Below are 27157 nucleotides of genomic sequence, written 5' to 3'. Positions count from 1 at the left end.
TACGCCAACGTAGATTATAAAATGTAAAAGAAAAAATCATGAGGTAGCACTCAGCACTTTTGGATAAAATAACTTTTATGGCATATTATCAATTTTATCAGAACTGGGAATTGATGTAAGTAAAGGCTAGTGTTTGTTGCTTAAATCCATGAAATGATTTTAGATAATAGTTAGAATAAAAAGAGATGTCTCAAGTTCAAAATAATGTACCTAATGTAGGATCATTAATTAAACTCGGACGTAAATCCTCAATTTACGACTTTGACTATGGAGCTTGCTTTACACAGTTAAATTACAAGTTACGGACGAATGAAAACTATGTTGATAAAAAACTAATAAGTTATAGATCAGCAAGTTTCTGATCTGAAAAGAAGCAATATGCACATGATACGAATTATCAATCTAAAGCAAGGAAATATCTTGAGGACGTCTTAAAAGCTGAAAAATCGTAAAAAAGACACAAATTAAAGGGCAAGATATTAGAAAAAGCACAACCTAAGGATATGTTTTCTATGACCAGATAGCTGCGCTGACACATTGAAGTGTACTATATAGTGTGCTGTATCAAACCTTTTCATTTACTTGTTGGTTTGACAAATCTGTCACCAATTTATAAATCAAAGCGATGAGACTGGAACTCTCTCACTTGTGATCAAGTCATTGACAACCTTAATAAGTACAGTATTTAAAACGTTATATTTAATCAACGCAAGTAGATTTGCATTTCTAACAGATCAAAAATATATGCGGGGTCTGATGCTAGGGCAATCTTTATAAATGTCAGTAATTTTTTCAGTACAATTGTGATGATTTTTTTTAATCCAAAGTATATTAATTACATATTGCATATGTGTGTAACCTATTTTCAATTGATGATATTGTTGTTTAGTAACTTGCAATGTATCGTACTTGTATATATAAACTGTATTATTTAACATCATTTTGGACGCTGGAATTCGGTTTCTTCCGATCTCCAGGTAGACAGAACAAATCAAAACTGTTTGTTTGTAACCTTAACGCATATAAACACATATTTATGTTGTGGTGGGACTTTAAGGTTTCATTTGTGATCATGGTTTAAAGTTTTGACTCGGACTTTTATCATTTCAACTAAAGAATACACGATGGAACTAATGTCATCATTAATGTCTTCCGTTTCCAACGGAAGACCTTATAGTGATTGTAATGTTTCTTATTATTATTTTTTTTTTCCTTTTTTTGTCCACAAGATTTCTCAAAGATGGCTGGATGGATTTTCTTGAAATTTTCAGGACTAATAGAAAATGATAATATCTCTAGGCTTTTTTTTTATTTTTTCAAAATTCACTTCCTGTCGTCCGTTTCCTGTCCCGCGACAAAAAACTACGGACAATGAGATCTCAGAAACGATCAAGACTTGAACATCCAAACTTTGAGGGATGATAGACCTATAGTTGTAGATATGTTTAAACTATTTTGTTTTGTTCGTCGTAACTTCCGGTCGTCACCGGAAGCACTTCAAAAATAACTACTTTTTTGCATAAAATTCCTTTTCCATAAAATAAATATAAACGTATAAATCTATGCAAAGGTTATCTATGCGATCTTAACTCAACAAAAAAATTCTACTTCCGGTGAGATATCTCAAATATCTCAGGTTGCTTTTTTGAAACACATTTTGTACAAACGAGATCTCAAAAACTATAAGAGATCAAAGCACAAAACTTTCATGGATGATAGACATAAGATTGAAGATGTGTTTAAACAGTTTCATTTTGTCTTCCGTCACTTCCGGTCAACACAGGAAGAGTTTAAACAAATCGAGCTTTTTATCAGTTTAACTGTTTTTCTTTGATATTTGTAGTGAGCTTGATGAACAATAATGTACAAAAGGGAAGTATACAAGAAATATTTAATATAATTTACATTGAGCTCTTCCGTTTGTCCGTTTCCTGTCCCGAGAAAAAAAATCTTATTTCGATGAGATCTCAAAAACGGTGATGACTTAAACAATAAAACTTTGTGGGATGATAGACCTATAGTTGTACATGTGTTTACACTATTCTGTTTTGTTCGGCAACACTTCCGGTCATCACCGGAAGCACTTAAAAAATAACTACTTTTACGCATTAAATTTTTATGCCATATAGTGGATAGATAAGTATAAATCTATACATAGGTTATCAATGCAATGTTATATCAACAAAAAAATTCTACTTCCGGTGAGATATCTCAAATATCTCAGGTAGCTTTTTTGAAACACAATTTGTACAAACGAGTTCTCAGAAACTATAAGTGATCAGAGCACAAAACGTTCATGGATGATAGACATTTAATTGAAGATATGTTTAACCGGTTTCATTTTGTTGTCCGTCACTTCCGGTCCACACAAGAAGAGTTCAAACAAATTGAACTTTTTATCAGTTTAACTGTTTTTCTTTGATATTTGTAGTGAGCTTGATGAACAATAATGTACAAAAGGGAAGTATACAAGAAATATTTAATATAATTTACATTGAGCTCTTCCGTTTGCCCGTTTCCTGTCCCGAGACAAAAAACCTTTTTTCGACGAGATCTCATAAACGGTGTCGACTTTAACAATCAAACTTTGTGGGATGATAGACCTATATATGTACATGTTTTTAAACTATTTTGTTTTTTTCGGCGTAACTTCCGATCGTCACCGGAAGTACTACAAAAATTACGTTTTTTCTTTATTTATTTCTTTTACATGGAATGAATATATCAGTAAACAATCTTAGATGTGTCATCTTTATAATGTTAAATTTTCAAATAAGTGTTACTTCCGGTGAGATATCTCAAATACCTCTATGTAGCTTTCCTTTTTACAAATTTGATGCCCGCAAGATTTTTGTCACTGTAAATGATTGAGACACAAAGCTTTCATGAGTGATAGACATTTGATTGATGATATGTTTAGCGGGTTTTTTATTTGTCAACTGTCACTTCCAGTTTTCACCGGAAGGATTCAAATAAATCATATTTTTAACAAGTTTAACTGAATTTCTTGGGTGTTTCATGTAGCCTGATAAACAGTGATATACGCTAAGCAAATGTACGAAAAATACCTGCTTTTTTATTAATCACTTCCGTTCGTCCGTTTCCCGTCTCCAGACAAAAACTATTGTTTCAAAGAGATTATAGACTTGGCAGAAATGTTAATAATCAAACTTTGAGGAAAGATTGACTTATGGTTGTAAACATTTTTGTTTAGTTCGGCATTACTTCCGGTCGTCACAGAGAGTGTTTCAAAAATTGATTTCTTTTTCAATCTCGTTGTTTTACATGGAAGTAACGTCTTGATATATCATTCACAATAATTATCATATCAACTATTTTCTCTATTTGAGAGAAGCAATGTCTACGGTTTAATTGATTCATGTATATCAAAACGGAAGACCTTTTTGTTGCTTTTGCAACAAGAGTCTAGTTAAAAAACTAATTTAAACTTAGCCATCTTTAAGCAGACTAGAAGAAATGAGATAATATGTTTACATTCTTCTTATAAATTTAAAAAATAATAATTTACGTACAAACGTTAACAATACTACTTAAACGTTTAACATTAAGAAATTAATACCACAAACTTGTTACGCTTATTACGCTTGTTTTAAAAATATTTGAACTATTTGCTTTTATTATTTTTATTTAAAAAGTATATACTGACAAAAATGTTAGAATAATAATTCCATTTTGAAGAAATGACAATTTTTTTCTCTACTGAATCTTTCAATATTCTTATCAAAAAATATAAAAAAGGGTTAATTTTCAATATGTTTAGCTTACTGCAATATATCTTTCTTGTCTCCATGTTCAATTTGGTTAATATTCACACATTTAACATTAAACAGAATTTTAATTCATTCACATAAAACCTCTTTTTATTTAAACGCCGAGTGCATAAATCATTTAACAAATAGTATTCAATTTTTTGGAATCCAGAAAACAGCTACTTTTAAATAAAATATGATAGGGACTCTGCCTAACTAGAAAAACAGTTACCAACACAAAACTGCAATTGAAAACTTTGTGGATGTATTTTATCGATCGTTTCAATGATCTTTTTTTTTGATTTATGAAATCGTTTTACTTTATTTTGAAAGTTTTAGTAGTATCTACAAAAATTTAAAACAAAACAGTGGTAGAATTGTTTTACAAACTGTTTTGTTGATATGAATCATTAAAAAATGCACACAAAAGTACAAATTTTACATATATTTACATCAGATAAATGGATAAATTCATATGAAATAAAATATAGCAATATTTTTTTTTTCAGTTAAATATAACGAAATGACAATTAAAGTATTTTCAACAAATATTTTTCCTAATCAATAATCAAATGAATGATATTGTTGTCTTTTTTATATTAAATGTTACCTTTTATTCGTTTTTTAATTGTTTAAACTATATAATATAATTTAAGGTTTTTGCCCGTTACTACTGAAGATCACCAGCCATATTTATGGATACAGCTGTTCCAGTTTCACTAACGGATGTCCTACGACGGTTTACCGGTCATCTAATAGTTTCGAATGTAAGTCCTATATTCTTACACATTAATGGGGCAAAAACTGTTATTGCTTCCATAACTTTTTGGTAATATTTAATAATTTACACATATCTGTAAAAGTAGCACAGTTGATACTTATCCCTTTTCACTCATAAAAGTTTACAGGAACGAAAACAAATTTCTTACAAAGATTTATAATGGGAAAAGTTAACATCTTTTCTTCATTCGGAAATACTCGGGACACCTCGTGCAATTTATCAACATTGTCAATCGGGCTTATAAACGGCTGATGCAATGCAAAATCCCCGTAGACTTTCTATTTTAGAATATGTATTGAAACCTGAAGCGGCAGGGAAGACGTTTCAAAACAGGTAATCTGGAACTTTTTATGTTAGTGGATGAACTTAGTTTGAGCTCAAAGTTATTTATTATTATAGAAATATCAAGTAGAAAGTGTTGGAAAGGGGACAAAACTCGGGACAGAGTATAATCAAGTATGTGTATTAATAAACGGATATAAAAAATAGATAACAAATACAAACATTTTAGGGATTGCAATCGGTTAAACAATTTATAATCGGTTAATCGCCGACCGATAAACCAGTGAATCGTATAAAAATTACTCTTCAGACATAAATATTTTTTCTATTTCATTCTCAAATAAACTTTATTAATACCTGCATCAAGACTCGACTCGAAAAAAAATTATTTGCATAGTCCAGTTTGAATAGAACACATCATTTAAAACAAGAGGCCCATAGGGCCATATCGCTCACCGGAGCAACAAAGACTTTAAATGGGCGTTTAAAGGATATTGTGCCATATGGCCCCTCCGTAAAATAACAAAAAATAGATATTGTAAAGTGTTCGAATTTTAATCTTTTTTGCATAGACGTAATCTTTGACATTGTACCTTTATGGAATGCTATTTTTACCGAGAATAAGAAAATCCTACGCAAGATATAAAACTAAACATTCGGTAGAGGTAAACTGTTAACTTCCAATTCCCTATATTTCCGTTCTGTCCTCTCTTTCCCCACCACTTTATACTTTAAAAAGCGATCATATTATACGAGAGCATATAGGTACATTTTCTTCCTCAACTACATACTAGTTGTTGTATTTTTTATACAAAAATATGTTATGATAGATATTGTATTTGATTAAAAAAATTTCAATTGATATGACGAAGAAAATTGTTCCTCAATACACCGAATTCCTCAAATTAAAAACATTCAAAATTTTAATTTTTTCCCCATTATAATTAAACGACTGACGTTTCCCTGGCGTACACTCGTCTGACTTTTATAACCTTACTCATACTTGATTGATGAATGCACTGGAATGGAAAATGTTGTCACGTGACATATTAAAGAGCTATAAAAATCAATGTGTTGACAGGCATATTACACTATTTTACTAAGGCCAATTTATTATTTTCATCTTTATTCAAAATTGCCAAATGGCTACAAACCAGGATAATATCCCGCTGTAATATTTTCTAAGAAACAGAGATAATGCCTTTATCCCTTAACCGAAATGTGTCAGAACTATGAAACTGTTTATAAAGTGTCGTTTTAATTAACTTGTGTCTGAAAATATATCAAAATTGATGTAGATTTTATTTAAATCGCTGTATAAAGAGCGGTCCCCAAAAAGTAGTAACAGCATATCATACTTTAAATTTTTGTACAAGTATTTAACGTTTAGCGAGACAATTCTAATGATCAACCAAAATTTCAGCGTCAAACGTATAATTATAAGCAAGCTACAGAGCTCACAATTCTGCTAGGTTTAGGTCATATTTTGTTCACACGATTTAATTACATTCAGCTTAAGATTTTTAACTTGGTATTTCCTATTCAGCATTTAAAATGGAAACAAAACATAAATGGCCTTAGATCTGTGTACAAACATAGAATTGTGAGCAAAGCTCTGTATCTTGCTTATAATTCTAGCTAAACACTCAGAAATGGTAAATAAATAGGAACTGTAAACGATTAAACAGAAAAAAACCCATTCATTATAACAAGTAAAGAGCACAATTTATTTTTCAAAATGAAACATATATATACCTTCATATTTCCGTCAGCGATTTTAAACTCTAATAAACTTGAAAAAATGCTGAGCATCTCAACAAAACACATTGCATTAATCAGTGGTCAACTGTCTGATTTACCGAAGTCTCTGTTTGATTTGATACGTAAAAATTACAAAATACAGGCGATAGTTTCCAGGTTACAAAGCATAAATAGTGAAAAAGAAACGAAAATCAAAACAAGCTAACACCACCGTCATATTGGAAAACTTTGAACGCATAGAATATTTAACCTCCATTTACTTCATAAAATCGGCATCAATGTATTTTGCATGTTTCAAAGATTCCCTTCGCACGCGAAATGTTGCACAACAAACAAATTCATCTTTGTCAGATCGACTCGTTCATCATACGTCATGGCTGCTTATTTTGCTTATTTTACCAACTTGGAAATCAACAATTGTCAATGAATTCCAAAATACGCATTGTTGTCCATCAATGTTTACAGCGAATACAAATATACTGGTCTGTAAAATATCCTGAAAATATGTCAATGTATGAAATCTAACATATGTACATGTACTATATATCTCACTGATATCTATCTGATATTCATGTTCTTATCTAATGTTTGCATATTTGATTAAACGGCCATGACAACTACGGCAAACAAACAAAAAGTCTATTTAGTTTTTTATATACATGAGGGTAAATATCTGAATTATAATTGTCAGTTGTTTTGATATCGGTACTAGATAGAAATATGAAAAGTACATTTATTTGGGCTAAGGTCATAAAATACATGTGTAACTCAGATTTGAAACAGAATTGGTTCAAAAATGATTATTTACGCTATGCTAAAATACGTTGAATTTGACTCTTGAGAAGAAAATTTTTAAAAATGCACACCCTTTGTTTTATATTTTCACGGTTTTCGCTGCTTTGAATAAAGATAGGTCTTTCATTTCTGCAATTTATATTTGCCTTCCCATAAGGATGTTTTGTGCCAAATTTGGTTGAAATTGGCCAAGCAGTTTTAGAGAAGATCAAAATGTAAAAAATTAGCAGGATGACAGATGGACAAACGGACGACGGACAAAATGTGATCAGAATAGCCCAATTGAGCTTTCAGCTCAGGTGAGATAAAAAACAAGAGAAACAAATTCTACACATAAAAAATGAGGTTACGTGAGTCGTGCAACATTGTCACCCTCACCATTATCATCACTTTCATTGCATTTTGTGTTCAAAAGTATTATCTGATTTATATCTATAGATGATACCAATGATACCTGCTGATGAGATTATCCTTTCAGATAGCGCTGAATACCTGGTAGAATGATGATTGTTGATTTTTCTGCGAAGGTCACTTGTTTCTCAATGTATTGCTTAAAGCAAACTTTGCAGTTGATACGATAGTCTGTGCGACAAGATAGGTAGTAAGCTGATAGGTAGTAACAAGTTAAACCCTGTTTTAGCCTGTTTACTCTTTGTATTGCAAGAGGGTTTTCCTGTTTCTTGTAACTATCCCTAACTGACTACTTATTTAAATATAATTTTCGCCATTAAACATGAAATTCTTCAACTAAGGAAAATGTTCAAGGAGCTTGAATAGGGATTCAGTTGATGCAAGCCTAATCGTTCTACTGTCCCAAAACTTCCAGCAGGTCTCAAAACCTTCATAGTGTAGGATATTCGTGTACAAGGAAGTGACAACCACAGTAACAAGATGTTATGTTCTGGAAGATGTCACAGTAATGCGTTGTATTGAAGTATTATGCAGTGACCTAGTAGAATGAAGGCAAATCTTCTACCTGTGGACAGAAGTGAAGGTTTATAGTTAAGTACTGATTCTGATGGTTGTTCTTCATTATTAGTGTATTCCGTTTTCAACGGAAGACCCTCTTGTTATTCTTCGGTTCCTTTTTTCATTAGGGTCTTCCGTTTCCAACGGAAGACCCTCTTGTTATTAGGGTCTTCCGTTTCCAACGGAAGACCCTCTTGCTATTCTACGGTTTCTTTTTCTTTATTAGGGTCTACTGTTTCCAACGGAAGACCCTCTTGTTATTCTACGGTTTCTTTTTATTATTATTAAGGTCTTCCGTTTTCCTCTTGTTTTTCTTCGGTTTCTTTTTATTATTATTTTATTTTTTATTTTTTTTCTGACTCCTTCTCGGCTTTATATCTCAAAAAGTTTTTATCCGATTTCAATGAAATTTTCAGAACTTTTGTGAAGTTACCTTGCCTAAAAGATGTTAAAGTTTCAGCATTTATGTCACTTCCGTTCAAATTTGGCGGCCATTTTTAAATTTAAAAAAAGTGATTTTGTCCGGAAGAAATCTCCGTGAACTTTAAAGATAACGCTTTGAAATTTTTCCTGATGATAGATGTATCAATTCTATAATGTACTGGGGGGTTAAAATTTTGTTCATCAATTTTGCTCAAAACCGGAAGCAGTTCCAATTTTTGGAAATTTTTATTTTTTTGAACAAAATAAGTGTTTGAAAATCGGACGATGCATTACAGAGATATCGGGGTTTAAAAAATGATTTTTCCGGAAATTTTGATTCCGCGTCCTTGGTTTAAAAAATAGCCAAAAATAATTGTTAAGTCGTACTTGAACACATTGGGATTTTTTTTGGTCAACTCGTTCTTGAAATCAGAAAGGTTTTTGTTAATTCGTACTTAAAATCATTCGGATTTTGTTAAGTCGTACCAGGAATAATTCGATTTTTTCATCTTTTTATTTTAGTTTCTCTTGTTGTTGGTTTAAGAGCTCTGCTTGTTACAGGAACTTCCGGCTTTACTTCCGACATTAACGGAAGACCCACTCGTTGCTTTGCAACGAGATTTGCTCTAGTTCCCTATTATTATTTTTTTTCTTACAAAATTTGTGCAGGCGATATCTCGGAAATGGCTGAACCGATTTTCGTGAAACTTTCAGATCTAATTGATATTATTTTGATGATGTCGTTTCTGTTCTTGAGAAAATGACGTTTTAGTGATTTTCAGAGGGTCGGCTTGTCCAGGGATCTCCTCCTAAACGGTAAAAGATATTGAGTTCAAACTTTCAGGGATTGTAGACAAGAGATTGTAGATTTGCAATTTGGCATTCAAATTTGTCATGCTCAGAAGGCGTTAAAGCTCGCCTGGTCCCGAAAATTGAGACTAAAACAACGTCGTAAGTTTTCATGGTTTTCTTGGTTTATCACTTTTCTGAAAAATGTTTTGTTAACACATGTAATGCAAAAAAATATGCATTTGATATCGAGAAAAAGTGGCTGGCCCCTAAACTTAGGGGTCCAAAGGGCTCTAAAGTCTTTCATCTGTAGTTCTTTACTGAGGGATATTTTGTAAACAGTTATAGAAGCAAATATGTTTATTTTACAGTTATGTATCCAAGCAATGTAATGATTTTATCGTGTTACGTAATTAGGGGTTTTTAGGGGCCAAAAGTCCAGAATTTTGATTACATATATCTCAGAAAGGAAAAATATTTTGAAGTGCAGTATAGAAGAAAAGATGCTCAGAATGATGTATTAAATCATATGCAATTTTCAAAATTTCGTTAAACAGCCCCTATTAGGAGTTTAGGGATCGGCCCCTAAAATGTTCTTTCCCATATATCTCAAGAACGGTAACGAATTTCAAAAAGTTGTTGAACAAAATGTGTTCAGATTTGAATGACCTTTTATTTGATATCAAGAAAAAGGGTCTGGCCCCTAAACTTTGGGTCCAAAAGGCTCTAAAGTCTTTTATTTGTAGCCCTTTACTGAGGGATATTTTGTGAACGGTTATAAAAGCAAATATGTTTATCTCACAGTTATGTATCCAAGCAATGTAATGATTTTATCATGTGTTACGTAATTAGGGTTTTTTAGGGGCCAAAAGTCCAGAATTTTGATCACATATATCTCAGAGAGGAAAAATATTTTTAAATGCAGTATAGAAGAAAAGATGTTCAGAATGATTATTAAATCATATACAATTTTCAAAATTTCGTTAAACGGTCCCTATAAGAGGTTAAGGGATCAGCCCCTAAAATGTTCTTTCCCACATATCTTAAGAACGGTAACGAATTTCTAAACAGTTATTGAACAAAATGTGTTTAGATTTAAATGACCTTTTATTTGATATCAAAAAGGGGGCTGGCCCCTCAAATTAGGGAACTTAAAGGCTCTAAAATCTTTCATTTGTAGCTCTTTACTGAGGGAAATTTAATGAAAGGCTATAAAAGCAAATATGTTTATTTTACAGTTCTGTATCCAAGTAATGTAATGATTTATTCAGATGTTATGTAATAATAATATTTAAGGGTCAAGAGTCCATAAACTATGACCAGCTATATCTCAAAAAGTAATTTTTTTTTAAATGCAGTATATAGAAGAAAAGTACTCAAAATGATGTACTTTATAAAATGCAACCTTCAAAATTTGGTTCAGCGGCTCCAATAAGATATAAGGTATTGGCCCCTAAAACTTTTTTTCAGATATCTGAAGAACGGTGACGAATTTCAAAACATTTGTTGAATAAAGCTCTTATCCCTGAAACAAAATAGTATCTGGCCCTTAGAATGTAGACCCTGGTTTTCTATTATAAATCATGTTTAGCTGTTAAATAGCAAAATCAAGATCGAACATATATCTCAAATTCTAAAGTCAGACGGAAGACCGCCTCGTTGCTCGCAACGAGATCGTGTCTAGTTTTATATTATTTTTCCTCTGACATTTTTCGAGAGCTATAATTCAAAAACTAATTGGTCGATTTTTACCAAATTTACAGGACTGAAAGAACATAAAACGTGCTAGCGATTGTAAAATTTTGAGCTGATGACGTCACTTCCGGTTTGAGATTTTGAAGATTTTGTGATTTTTTAAGGACCATTTTGTCCACGTAACTCCTCCGAAAGTAAAGGGTATAGAAACGTGAAACTTTCAGAAATATGTAGATGGATGTCTGTAGATGATCCTCTGTATTTGACATTGTGGAAAATGCGCAAGGCGCCGAAGCTCGCCCGAGGTCGAAAATTAGCATCAAAATTTTTGGCACAATTTTAAAACGTTTTGTAAAATATCGTTTAACCTGTAAATAATTTGGTAAATCATGTAATGCAAAAGTTGTTTAAATTGCCAAGGGCTTTCCTTTGATATCAAGAAAAAGGGGCTGGCCCCTCAAACTAGGGGCCAAGAGGGCTTTAATGTCTGTTTGCAATAACTCTTTATTGAACAATAATTTGTTATCATTATTAGAAGCAAAAATGTTTATTGTACAGCTGTTTATCTATACAGTACCACACCTTAATCATATGTTACGTAATAAGGGGTTTCAAGGGGCCAGAAGTCCAAAACTTTGATCATTAATATCTAGAAAAGGAAAATATTTTAAAAAGCATTGTAGAACAAAAAATGATTACAATAATGTTTTCAACAATATGCTGCCTAAAAAAAAATTGTTGGTGGCCCCAGTAAGGATTTTAAGGGTCAGCCCCAAAAACACATTAGTTCAGATATCTTTAAAACGGTTAACAATTCGTGAACAATTGTTGAACAAAGTGTGTTTTTATTACGAGACCTTTTATTTGATATCAAGAAAAAAGGCTGACCCCTTAAATTAGGGGCCAAGAGGGCTCTTAAGTCTATTTATAATAACTTTTTACTGAAAAATAATTTGTTATATATTATAGATGCAAAAATATTTTTTGTACAGCTATTTATCTATACAGTACCATACCTTGTTCATATGATACGTAATTAGGGGTTTCAAGGGCCAGAAGTCCAAAACTTTGATCATTAATATCTAGAAAAGGAGAACTATTTTAAAAAGTATTGTAGAACATAAGTTGCTCAAAATAATGTTCTTAACAATATGGTACCTAAAAAAAAATTGTTTGTGGCCCCGGTAAGGAGTTTAAGGGTCGGCCCCAAAAGCAGAGTTGTTCAGATATCTCTAGAACGGTTCACAATTCGTGAACACTTGTTGAACAAAATATGTTTATATGTTTATATTTGCAAGACCTTTCAGATTACAGACTTTACAGAGATATTTTGGTTCAAAAATTGATTTTTCCGGTAAATTTGATTCCACAATCTTGATGAAGAAAATAGTGTTATGTTCAAGGCGAAATTAACTCGTACCTAAAATTATTCGATAATTGTTAAATCATACTTAAACACATTCGGATTTGTTTAAGTAAAGTCGTTCTTAAAATCAATAAGGTTTTTATGAATTAGTACTAAGAATCATTCGGATTTTGTTAACTCGTACCAAGAATAATTCGATTTTTTTCTTATTGTGTTAGTTACTCATGTTTATTTGTTTAAGAACCCTGCTTCTTAGCGGAACTTCTAGCTTTACTATCGACATTAACGGAAGACACACTCGTTGCTTTGCAACGAGCTTTGCTCTAGTTAGGGTCTTCCGTTTCAAACGGAAGACCCTTTTGTTTTTCTTCGGATTCTTTTTCATTATTATTATTCTTCCTCTGACTTTTTTTGTGGCTTATATCTCAAAAACTATTCAACCGATTTCCACAAAATTTTCAGAACTTGTTTGGTATTGTAAATACTCGAGGTTATTAAAATTTGAACATATGACGTCACTTCCGCTTTCTGAAATTGACAATTTTGTAAATTTTTAAGGGTCATTTTGTCCACGCATCTCCTCCGAAGCTAATTAAGATCAAAGCTTGAAATTTTCAGGGATTGTAGATAAAAGTATGTAGATGTACCCTATTGCCTTCACTTATGAAAATTGTGCAAGGCTTTGAAGCTCGCCTGAACCTGAAAAAAAGCACCAAATTTTTCCACGAAATTTTTGAACATTTTCTTAAATATCTTTTAATCTATACATATTTTGTTAAATAATGTAATGCAAAAGATGTTTATTTTTGCAAGACCTTTAATGTGATATCAAGAAAAAGGGGATGACCCCTCAAATTAGGGGCCAAAAGGGCTCTAAAGTCTTCTTACAATAACCTTTTACAGAACAATAATTTGTTATTAATCATAGAAGCAAAAATGTTCATTGTACAACTGTTTATCTATTCAGTACCCTAGCTGAATAGTTAAACCCCATAGATGGCCCCATTAAGGAGTTTAAGGGTCGGCCCCTAAAACACATTTGTACAGATATCTCGAGAACGGTTAACACTTTGTGAACACTTGGTGAACAAAATATTTCTTTATTTGCAAAACTTAATTTGATATCAAGAAAAAGGGGCTAGTCCCTAAAATTAGGGGCCAAGAGGGCTCTAAAATCTTCTTACAATAACTCTTTACTGAACAAAAATTTGTTATTAATTAGTGAAGCAAAAATGTTCACTGTACAGCTGTTTATCTTTACAGTACCATACCTAAGTCATATATTACGTAATTAGGGGTTTCAAGGGGCCATGAGTTCAAAATTTTGATCATTAATATCTGAAAAAGGAGAAATATTTTGAAAAGCAATGTAGAACAAGAATAATGTTCTTAACAATATGGCCACTAAAGTTTTTTTGTTAGTGGCCCCGATAAGGAGTTAAATGGTCGGCCCCTAAAACACAGCTGTTCAGATATCTCGAAAACGTTTAACAATTCGTGAATACATGTGAACAAAATATGTTTACATTTGCGAGGCCTTTAAAAGTAAAAAGGGTGGCCTCTCAAATTAAGGGGGTAAAAGGGCTAGTAAGTCTTTTTATGATAACTTTTTTCTAGGCGATTACTTGATATTTTTCATTTAGCAAAAACAAAGAACTTTTTTAGCTTAATCTAACGCTGAAATTTGTTTTAAAATCGGACCATGCGCTATAGAGAAATTGGGGTTTAAAATTTGATTTTTCCGGAAATTTTGATTCCGTGTTGTTGGTTTAAAAAATAGCGTGAAGTTAAATGTAAAATTAATTCGTACCAAAAATAATCGTGTCAAGTCGTACATGAACACATTCGGGTTTATTTTGTTAAGGTATTCTTGAAATCGGAAAAGGTTTTTGTTAAGTCGTACTTAAAATCATTCGGATTTTGTTAAGTCGTACCAGGAATTATTCGTTTTTTTCTTATTGTTTTAGTTACTAGCTTAAGAACTCTTCTTACAGGTACTTCTAGCTTTTCTCTCGACATTAACGGAAGACCCACTCGTTGCTTTGCAACGAGCTTTGCTCTAGTTATTAGGGTCTTCCGTTTCCAACGGAAGACCCTCTTGTTATTCTTCGGTTTCTTTTTAGGGTCTTCCGTTTTCAACGGAAGACCCTCTTGTTATTCTTCGGTTTCTTTTTAGGGTCTTCCGTTTCCAACGGAAGACCCTCTTGTTATTCTACGGTTTCTTTTTCTTTATTAGGGTCTTCCGTTTTCAACGGAAGACCCTCTTGTTATTCTATTGTTTTTTTTTATTATTATTATTCTTCTTGTTTTTCCTTCTGACTTCTTTTTTGCTTTATATCTCAAAAACTATTCAACCAATTTGCAAGAAATTTTCAGGGATTATTTTAATTTCTTGTCCCTTGAAGCCTTCAAACTTTTAGTCATTAAGTCACTTCCAGTTTCTAGTTACGTCATTTTAAAAATTTTCAAAAAGTGATTTTGTCCAGCACTTTTCTCGTAAACGGTTGTTTATAAAGACTTGAAATTTTCTGTGATTGTAAATCTGCGTATTGACTTATGGCAAATGTACAGAAAAAATTATTTTGTCACTCCCGGTCGAAACCGGAAGTGAAATAAATTTTTCGAAAAAATAAATTTTCTGATCAAATCAAAAACGAATATGTGTTTTGTAGAGCTTATTAAGCTGAATCTAACACTGAAAGCCGTTTTAAAATCGGACGATGCATAACAGAGATATCGGGGTTTAAAAATTGATTTTTCCGGAAATTTTGATTCCGCTTCCTTGGTTTAAAAAATAGCGTAATATTCAAAGTAAAATTAACTCGTACCAAAAAATAATTGTTAAGTCGTACTTGAACACATTCGGATTTTTTTTGTTAAGTCGTTCTTGAAATCGGAAATGTTTTTGTTATGTCGTACTTAAAATCATTCGTATTTTGTTAAGTCGTACCAGGAATAATTCGATTTTTTCATCTTTTTCTTTTCGTTACTCTTGTTGTTGGTTTAAGAGCTCTGCTTATGACAGGAACTTCCAGCTTTACTTCTGACATTAACGGAAGACCCACTCGTTGCTTTGCAACGAGCTTTGCTCTAGTTATTCTTTTTTTTCTTTTTCTGACTTTTTTGAAGCGCTATTTCTCAAAAACTATCCAACCGATTCGCACAAAATTTTCAGGACAGATAGAACATGATCGGTGCTACATATTATAAAATTTTTAAATGATGACGTCACTTTCGGTTTCAGATATTGACGATTTTGTAAATTTTTAAGGGTCATTTTGTCCACGCATCTCCTCCGAAACTAATCAAGATAGAAGCTTGAAATTTTCAGGGATTTTAGATGACTGTATGTAGATGTACCCCCATGCTTCCAATGATGGAAATTGCTAAAGGCCTCAAAGCTCGCCTGAACCTGAAAATTGGCACCAAATTTTTTCACGAAATTTTTGCACATTTTCTGTGATATCTTTGAATGTATAAATATTTTGTTAAAACTTGTAACGCAAAAGTTGTTTCAAATTACACGGGCTTTCGTTTAATATCAAGAAAAAGGGGCTGGCCCCTCAAATTAGGGGCCAAGAGGGCTGTTCTTACAATAACTCTTTACTGAATAATAATTTGTTATTAATTATAGAAGCAAAAATGTTCATTGTTGGGCTGTTTATCTATACAGAACCATACTTAAGTCATATGTTACGTAATAAGGGGTTTCAAGGGGCCAGAATTTAAAATTTCGATCATTAATATATGAAAAAGGAGAAATATTTTTAAAAGCATTGTAGAACAAAAGTTGCTTGAAATAATGTTCTGTACAATATGCCACCTTTAATTTTTTTGTTCATGACCCCATTTTGGAGATAAAGGGCCGGCCCCTAAAACACATTTGTAAAGATATCCTAAGAACAGTTAACATTTTGTGAAGCCTTGTTGAACAAAATATGTTTATATTTGCAAGACCTTTCATTTGATATCAAGAAAAAGGGGCTGGCCCCTCCAATTAGGGGTCAAGAGGGGTCTTAAATCTTCTTACAAGAACTCTTAATTGAACTATAATTTGTTATTAATTATAGAAGCAAAAATGTCCATTGTACAGCTGTTTATCTATACAGTATCATACCTAAATCATATATTACGTAATTAGGGGTTTCAATGGGCCAGAATTTAAAACTTTGATCATTAATATCTGAAAAAGGAGAAATATTTTTAAAGGCAATGTAGAACAAAAGTTGTTCAAAATAATGTTCTGAACAATATGATACCATAAATTTTGTTGTTTGTGGCCCCGGTAAAGAGTTAAAAGGTCGGCCCCTAAAATACAGTTGTTTAGATATCTCGATAACGGTTAACCATTCGTGAACATTTGTAGAACAAAATATGTTTATATTAGCGAGACCTTTTATTTGATATCAAGAAAAAGGGGCTGACCCCTCAAACTAGGGGCCAGAAGGGCTATGAAGTCTTTTTATTTTAACTCTTTTCTGAGCAAAAATTTGATATAAATCATAAAACAGCAAAGGAGCTTTTATTAAGCTTAATTTAAAACTAAAATCCGTTTTAAAATCGGACGATGCATTTAAAAAATATTGGGATTTAAGAATTGAGTTTTCCGGAAATTTTGATTCCACGTTTATGGTTAAGAAAATAGTGTTATGTTAAAAGTTAAATTAACTCGTACCTAAAATAATTCGGAAAGTGTTAATTCGTACTTGAAGACATTCGGGACATTTTTTTATTAAGTCGTTCTAGAAATTGTAAGGGTTTTTATTAATTCGTTCTTGAAATCATTCAGACATTGTTAAGCCGTACTAAGAATTATTCGATTTTTAAAAAATATTTTGTTTATTTTCTTTGTGGTTGGTTTTAGAACTCTACTTTTTACAGTAACTTCTATCTTCACTCTCGACACCACCGGAAGACCCACTCGTTGCTTTGCAACGAGCTTTGCTCTAGTTATTAGGGTCTTCCGTTTTCAACGGAAGACCCTCTTGTTATTCTTCGGTTTCTTTTTATTATTATTATACTTTTTCTTTTTTTTCTGACTCCTTCTCGGCTTTATAACTCAAAAAGTTTCCAACCGATTTTAATGAAACTTTCAGAGATAATGTGAAACTAATATCCCTCAAAGATGTTAAAGTTTTATTGACAACGTCACTTCCGTTTTTACGTTACGTCATTTTTAAAATTTTCAAAAAGTCATTTTGTCCGCGGCGTTTCTCAAAAGCGCTTTAAGATATAGGCTTGAAATTTTCAATGGTTATGATTTAATCGATTTACCTCTGTAATAAGGCTCGAAATGAAAATATGTCACTTCCGCTCGAAACCGGAAGGGGATCAAATTTTTCAAAAAAATGAATTTTCTGATCAAATCAAAAATGAATATGTGTTTTATAGAGCTTTTTAAGCTGAATCTAACACTGAAAGCCGTTTTAAAATCGGACGATGCATTACAGAGATATACGAGTTCAAAAAATGATTTTTCCGGAAATTTTGATTCCGCGTTTTTGGTTAAGAAATTGGTATCAAGTTCTTGGTTAAATTAACTTGTACCTTAAAATTAAATGTTAAGTCGTACTGTAACACATTCGGATTTTTTTTTGTTAAGTCGTTCTTGAAATCGGAAAGGTTTTTGTTAAGTCGTACGTAAAATTATTCGGTTTTTGTTAAGTCGTACCAGGAATAATTCCATTTTTTCATCTTTTTATTTAAGGTATTCTTGTTATTGGTTTAAGAGCTCTGCTTCTTACAGGAACTTCCAGCTTTACATCCGACATTAACAGAAGACCCACTCGTTGCTGTGCAACGAGCTTTGCTCTCGTTATTATTATTTTTTTTCTTTTTCTTTATTTTTCTGACTTTTTCAAAGCTTAATATCTCAAAAAGTTTTCAACGTATTTACATGAAACTTTCAGGGATGATGTAGCATTATTGTGCCCCAAAGATGTTAAATTTACAACTACAACGTCACGTTCCTTTTTACGTTACGTCAATTTGTAAATTTTAAAAAAGTGATTTTGTCCAGGGCTTTTTTCAAAAACGCTTTAAGATACAGACTTGGAATTTTCTGTGTTGAAGCATTGATCGTTTTTATTTGGACATAAGACTGGATTTTAGTTTCCGTCACTTCCGGTCCAAACCGGAAGTGTTTTAAAATTTTCGATTTTTCGAATTTTTCGTTTCAATTTCAAATGTTTACGAAGTTTGTAGAGTTGGTCATGCTGAATACGAAACTGAAATCCGTTTGAAAATCGGACGATGCATTACAGAGATATCGGAGTTTAAAAATTGATTTTTCCGGAAACTTTGATTCCGCGTCCTTGGTTTAAGAAATAGCGTAATGTTCAAAGTAAAGTTAACTCGTATCAAAAATAATTGGTAAGTCGTACTTGAACACATTCGGATTTTTTTTGTTAAGTCGTTCTTAAAATCGAAAAGGTTTTTGTTAAGTCGTACCTAAAATCATTCGTATTTTGTTAAGTCGTACCAGGAATATTCGATTTTTTCATCTATTTATTTTAGTTACTCTTGTTAATGGTTTAAGAGCTCTGCTTCTTACAGGAACTTCCAGCTTTACTTCCGACATTAACGGAAGACCCACTCGTTGCTTTGCAACGAGCTTTGCTCTAGTTATTATTATACTTTTTCTTTTTTTTTCTGACTCCTTCTCGGCTTTATAACTCAAAAAGTTTCCAACCGATTTTAATGAAACTTTCAGAGATAATGTGAAACTATTATCCCTCAAAGATGTTAAAGTTTTCTTGACAACGTCAATTCCGTTTTGACGAAACGTCATTTTTAAAATTTTCAAAAAGTCATTTTGTCCGCGGCGTTTCTCAAAAACGTTTTGAGATAGAGGCTTGAAATTTTCAATGGTTATGATTTAATCGATTTACCTCTGTAATAAGGCTCAAAATAAAAATCTGTCACTTCCGCTCGAAACCGGAAGTGAAACAAATTTTTCGAAAAAATGAATTTTCTGATCAAATCAAAAACGAATATCTGTTTTGTAGAGCTTATTAAACTGAATCTAACACTGAAAGCCGTTTTTAAATCGGATGATGCATTACAGAGATATTGGGATTTAAAAATCGATTTTTCCGGAAATTTTGATTCCGCGTCCTTGGTTTAAAAAATAGCATAACGTTAATAGTAAAGTTAACTCGTACCAAAAATAATTGTTAATTCGTACTTAAACACATTCGGATTTTTTTTGGTTAAGTCGTTCTTAAAATCAAAAAGGTTTTTGTTAATTCGTACTTAAAATCATTCGGATTTTGTTAAGTCGTACCAGGAATAATTCGATTTTTTTTCATCTTTTTATTTTAGTTACTCTTGTTATTGGTTTAAGAGCTCTACTTCTTACAGGAGTTTCCAGCTTTACTTCCGGTATTAACGGAAGACCCACTCGTTGCTGTGCAACGAGCTTTGCTCTCGTTATTATTATTTTTTTTCTTTTTCTTTATTTTTCTGACTTTTTCAAAGCTTAATATCTCAAAAAGTTTTCAACGTATTTACATGAAACTTTCAGGGATGATGTAGCATTATTGTGCCCCAAAGATGTTAAATTTACAACTACAACGTCACGTTCCTTTTTACGTTACGTCAATTTGTAAATTTTTAAAAAGTGATTTTGTCCAGGGCTTTTTTCAAAAACGCTTTAAGATACAGACTTGGAATTTTCTGTGTTGAAGCATTGATCGTTTTTATTTGGACATAAGGCTGGATTTTAGTTTCCGTCACTTCCGGTCCAAACCGGAAGTGTTTTAAAATTTTCGATTTTTCGAATTTTTCGTTTCAATTTCAAATGTTTACGAAGTTTGTAGAGTTGGTCATGCTGAATACGAAACTGAAATCCGTTTGAAAATCGGACGATGCATTACAGAGATATCGGAGTTTAAAAATTGATTTTTCCGGAAACTTTGATTCCGCGTCCTTGGTTTAAGAAATAGCGTAATGTTCAAAGTAAAGTTAACTCGTATCAAAAATAATTGGTAAGTCGTACTTGAACACATTCGGATTTTTTTTGTTAAGTCGTTCTTAAAATCGAAAAGGTTTTTGTTAAGTCGTACCTAAAATCATTCGTATTTTGTTAAGTCGTACCAGGAATATTCGATTTTTTCATCTATTTATTTTAGTTACTCTTGTTAATGGTTTAAGAGCTCTGCTTCTTACAGGAACTTCCAGCTTTACTTCCGACATTAACGGAAGACCCACTCGTTGCTTTGCAACGAGCTTTGCTCTAGTTATTATTATACTTTTTCTTTTTTTTTCTGACTCCTTCTCGGCTTTATAACTCAAAAAGTTTCCAACCGATTTTAATGAAACTTTCAGAGATAATGTGAAACTATTATCCCTCAAAGATGTTAAAGTTTTCTTGACAACGTCAATTCCGTTTTGACGAAACGTCATTTTTAAAATTTTCAAAAAGTCATTTTGTCCGCGGCGTTTCTCAAAAACGTTTTGAGATAGAGGCTTGAAATTTTCAATGGTTATGATTTAATCGATTTACCTCTGTAATAAGGCTCGAAATAAAAATCTGTCACTTCCGCTCGAAACCGGAAGTGAAACAAATTTTTCGAAAAAATGAATTTTCTGATCAAATCAAAAACGAATATCTGTTTTGTAGAGCTTATTAAACTGAATCTAACACTGAAAGCCGTTTTTAAATCGGATGATGCATTACAGAGATATTGGGATTTAAAAATCGATTTTTCCGGAAATTTTGATTCCGCGTCCTTGGTTTAAAAAATAGCATAACGTTAATAGTAAAGTTAACTCGTACCAAAAATAATTGTTAATTCGTACTTAAACACATTCGGATTTTTTTTGGTTAAGTCGTTCTTAAAATCAAAAAGGTTTTTGTTAATTCGTACTTAAAATCATTCGGATTTTGTTAAGTCGTACCAGGAATAATTCGATTTTTTTTCATCTTTTTATTTTAGTTACTCTTGTTATTGGTTTAAGAGCTCTACTTCTTACAGGAGTTTCCAGCTTTACTTCCGGTATTAACGGAAGACCCACTCGTTGCTTTGCAACGAGCTTTGCTCTAGTTATTATTATTTTTTTTCTTTTTCTTTTTTTTCTGACTCCTTTTCGGCTTTCGGTTGATTTCAACCAGCTCTGTAGACCGACTAGTTGTAGCCTCATAAAAACAATTGCTCACAATTAAATGTTCAAAGAAAAATCAGTTCTCCTAATTAAAACACAAAGGAAAAAGGTACTCATAATTAAGATTGTATGATTCTTCACATCGCACGGGTTTTATTCAGTTTTAAACTAAGTGTTGCCCTGAAAGATACAGTGTATATACACGTATATTCTGTGATTTTCATAAAACAATGGCTAGGCGTTCTGGTGTGCGTGAAGATAGACATTTCTTTACAAGAAATGGAATGAGGTTGTTACATCACAAAACAATGGGAAGTTGTACATGGTATTAAATGCATACATCTCGAGTTACTTTTAAAAAAACTCAAATACCAACTATTTTTGTACACATTTCCTTCATTGTGTATATTAATTATAAGTCGCGATCATTTCCTGTGTATAGTGATTAACAAACCTAGGGTAGAAAGCCACATGCTCAAGGGGTTTTCACACCTATTCAAGACAAAAGAAAATCTCCAAATTGCGTACGGCTTCGTCTAACCGTACACCTATCTTACAGAGGAGGCTTCTTGATCATGTTGATTGAGTGTCGCCGATCTTGATTTTATCTACGATCTTTATGTGTGTGAGTGAGAGAGAGACTGAGACAGAGAGAGAGAGAGGGTAATGCTCTTTAGCCCCCCCCCCCCCACGACGCGACTGCATTAAATTGAAATATACTAATATAAAATTTTTCTAAGTTTGGTATTCATAAAAGACATTGTGATTGAATCCAATATGCAGTTTCAGTCTGAGTCCACGTGCTTCACCTGTCAATCAAATCAGCCCGCGAGCAGCACCACGTGCTTCTTCCTTGATAAAGGAAAACAGCTTCGTTCTATTAGTCTTCGGGGAAAAAAGAAGTTTGTCTTACAATAAAGTAGTTAACACTGTTTATGGTGTTTAGTTTAATGCTTGTCACTGTGTTTGTGAAGTTTAGTTCGTATACAACGTTATTTAAACACTGTTAAAAAGAAAACTAATTCTCTCTCTCTCTCTCTTTTCGGGGGAAGAGACATGTTAAACACCTTTTACAGTTTAAGAAGGCAGTAAAATGAAACAATTATTTATTGTCACTGTTAAATAAATTGTTTGATATACGGGTAGAATTCCTGGATGTCACTTGTTGCAAGGAATATCCACCTGCCTCATACCCGTGTATTCTGTGCGTTCAAGCGAAGAGTGATTTCCTGTCAGTGCGATGGTTTCACACCTTTGTGTAAAACAATTGAGACAAATACAGTTAACTTTGACAGTCATTAAACGTTGGAAAGGGGGTACAAAAAACGTTATAATTCGCTACAGATACGACATATGTGTAGTAGCTTCATATTCAACACACATCAAATGATATCAATATCTTTTTATATTTTAAAGGTAAAGTAAAATTTTTCATATTTTGCCGTTGATCGTATGGTATACGTACACCGCGTAGCGTGTGCTTGTCAAGGACTAGGTTAATTGTCTTGAGTATCGACAGCCTCTCTCTCTCTCTCTCTCTCTCTCTCTCTCTCTCTCTCTCTCTCTCTCTCTCTTGTTATTACTGTTAGTAAAATTGTTTGAAAAACAAATGAAATTCCTGATGGTCACTCGTTACACGGATTATCCACCTGTCTCATATGTACATGTACCAGTGTATTCTGTGCATATAAGCGTAGAGTGATTTCCCGTCAATGCGATGGTTTCACACCTTTATGTTAAACAATTGGGACTAAAGTCAAGTACAATTTACATGTACTTTCACAGTCATTAAAACGTTGAAGAGGTGGAGGGGCGGTTACGAAAAACGGTATTCGCAGCTGATACTACATGTACATTTGTGTTGTAGCTTCATATTGAACTCACATAAAATTATGTCAATATAATTTAGTATTTTTAGGGTTGAGTAAAATTTTCATATCATGCCGTTGACCGTAGGTAAACGTTCTCCGTGTAGCATGTGCCTGTCACGGACTAGATTAATTGTCTTGAGCATCGAGAGAGTGCCGTACAACGAGCTACAAACTGATATGGATTAAAACATTTTTGTAGTCGGAAATGTTTAAAATCATTAAAAAATCGAAAAATAATGTTTTATAGTTCTAACCCTCTCCGTCCTGTAGATTACATTATAAAAATGACTAAATATTTTTGAAATAATAGGTATATCAACAGTTACATGAAAATTATTACGGGTGCAGATGATTCTTTAATTAAATATCTCTAAAATAATCGATAAGGAGTTTTGAAAACGTGCATTTAAAATACGTAATCATTTTAATGTGTGAAATGAAAACAATACATCAGACATGGCTAGTATAGAATGACTCTCAGTGTTAGGTGGCCGTCTAATTGTCTAATAGCATACAGGTAAAAATCTCCGATCACCTTGTACAACGGTAGGCCACACCGCCGCGGTTTAAACATGGCTGCAGCGAGGACCGCGATGAATTAACCGCGATGGTGTAACGCGGAAAGGATTAAATAACCGCGGGGGGAGCGCGGTCAAATACGGGATCCGCGTTGACGGTACTGTAACTCAAAAAGTTTTCAACTTATTTAAAGGAAACTTTCAGGGATTATGTGCAATTATACTGCCTCAAAGATGTTAAAGTTTCCATAACAACGTCACTTCCGTTTTGACGTTACGTCATTTTTAAATTTTAAAAAAAGTCATTTTGTCCGCGACATTTCTCAAAAACGCTTCAAGATAGAATCTTGAAATTTTTTGAGGTTATGAATTTGGCAATTGACATGTGCAATAAGGCTGGAAATAAAAATCCGTCACTTCTGGTCGAAACCGGAAGTGAAACAAATTTTTCGAAAAAAATAATTTTCTGATCAAATCAAAAATGAATATGTGTTTTATAAAGCTTATCAAGCTGAATCTAACACTGAAATCCGTTTTTAAATCGGACATTGCATTAAAGAGATATCGGGGTTTAAAAATTGATTTTTTCGGAAATTTTGTTTCCGCGTCCTTGGTTTAAAAAATAGCGTAATGTTCAAAGTAAAGTTAACTCGTACCAAAAATAAATGTTAAGTCGTACTTGAACACATTCGGATTTTTTTTGTTTAGTCGTTCTTGAAATCAGGAAGGTTTTTGTTAAGTCGTGCTTAAAATCATTCGGATTTTGTTAAGTCGTACCAGGAATAATTCGATTTTTTTCATCTTTTTTGTTTTAGTTACTCTTGTTTTTGGTTCAAGAGCTCTGCTTCTTACAAGAACTTCCAGCTTTACTTCCGACATTAACGGAAGACCCACTCGTTGCTTTGCAACGAGCTTTGCTGTAGTTCTTTTTTTTCTTTTTCTGACTATTTTGGAGCGCTATTTCTCAAAAACTATCCAACCGATTCGCACAAAATTTTCAGGACGGATAAAGCATGATCGGTGCTACATATTGTTAAATTTTTTATTGATGACGTCACTTCTGGTTTCAGATATTGACGATTTTGTAAATTTTTAAGGGTCATTTTGTCCACGCATCTACTCCAAAACTAATTAAGATAGAAGCTTGAAATTTTCAGGGATTGTAGATGAATGTATGTAGATGTACCCCCATGCTTCCAATGATGAAAATTTGTAAAGGCCTCAAAGCTCGCCTGAACCTGAAAATTGGCATCAAATTTTTGCACGAAATTTTTGCACATTTTCTGTGAGATCTTTAGATGTATAAATATTTTGTTAAGACATGTAATGCAAAAGTTGTTTCAATTTGCACGGGCTTTCGTTTGATATCAGCAAAAATGGGCTGGCCCCTCTAATTAGGGGCCCAGAGGGCTGTAAAGTCTTCTTACAATAACTCTTTACTGAATAATACTTTGTTATCAATTATAATAGCAGAAATGTTCATTGTTGGGCTGTTTATCTATACAGTACCATACCTAAGTCATATGTTACGTAATTAGGGGTTTCTAGGGGCCAGAAGTTCAAAACTTTGATCATTAATATCTGAAAAAGGAGAAATATTTTTAAAAGCTATGTAGAACAAAACTTGCTCAAAATAATGTTTTGTACAGTATGCTACCTTAAATGTTTATGTTTTTGACCCCATTTAGGATTTAAAGGGTCGGCCCCTAAAACTCATTTGTACATATATCTCCAGAACGGTTAACATTTCGTGAATACTTGTAGAACAAAATATGTTTATATTTGTAAGACCTTTAATTTGATATCAATAAAAAAGGGTTGGCCCCTCAAATTAGGGGCAAAGAGGGCTCTAATGTTTTCTTACAATAACTCTTTACTGAACAATAATTTGTTAATAATAATAGAAGCAAAAATATTCATTGTACAGCTGTTCATCTATAAATTATCATACATAAGTCATATATTACGTAATTAGGGGTTTTAAGGGGCCAGAATTCAAAATTTTGATCATTAATATCTGAAAAAGGAGAAATATTTTGAAAAGCAATGTATAAAAGAAGTTGTAAAAAATAATGTTCTTAACAATATGATACCAAACATTTTGTTGTTAGTGGCCCCGGTAAGGGGTTAAAGGGTCAGCCCCTAAAACACAGTTGTAAAGATATCTCGAGAAAGGTTTACGATTCGTGAACACTTGTACAACAAAATTTGTTTATTTTAGCAGTACCTTTTATTTGATAACAAGAAAAAGGGGCTGACCCCTCAAATTAGGGGCCAGAAGGGCTACTAAGTGTTTTTATAATAACTCTTTTCTGACCAATAATTTGATATTAATCATAAAGCTACAAAGGAGCTTTTATTAAGCTTAATTTAAAACTGAAATCCGTTTTAAGATCGGACGATGCATTATAGAGATATCGGGGTTTAAAAATTGATTTTTCCGGAAATTTCGTTTCCGTGTCCCTGGTTTGAACATTACGCTATTTTTTAAACCAAGGACACGGAATTTTGTTTCCGTGTCCTTGGTTTAAAAAATAGCGTAATGTTCAAAGTAAAATTAACTCGTACCAAAAAGTCGTACTTGAACACATTCCAATTTTTTTTGTTAAGTCGTTCTTGAAATCTAAAAGGTTTTTGTTAATTCGTACTTAAAATCATTCGGATTTTGTTAAGTCGTACCAGGAATAATTCGATTTTTTCATCTTTTTATTTTAGTTACTGTGTTAATGGTTTAAGAGCTCTGCTTCTTACAGGACCCCCAGCTTTACTTCCGACATTAATGGAAGACCCACTCGTTACTTTGCAACGAGCTTTGCTCTAGTTATTATTCTTCTTTTTCTTTTTCTTTTTCTGACTCCTTCTCGGCTCTATAACTCAAAAGGTGTCCAACCGATTTTAATGAAACTTTCAGAGATAATGAAAACTATTATCCCTCAAAGAAGATAAAGTTTTATTGACAACGTCACATCTATTTTGACGTAATGTCATTTTTAAAAATTTAAAAAAGTCATTTTATCCGCGGCGTTTCTCAA

This window comes from Crassostrea angulata, chromosome 7 (assembly GCF_025612915.1).
Source record: "Crassostrea angulata isolate pt1a10 chromosome 7, ASM2561291v2, whole genome shotgun sequence".
Taxonomy (NCBI): domain Eukaryota; kingdom Metazoa; phylum Mollusca; class Bivalvia; order Ostreida; family Ostreidae; genus Magallana; species Magallana angulata.
This window is presented reverse-complemented; position numbering follows the sequence as displayed.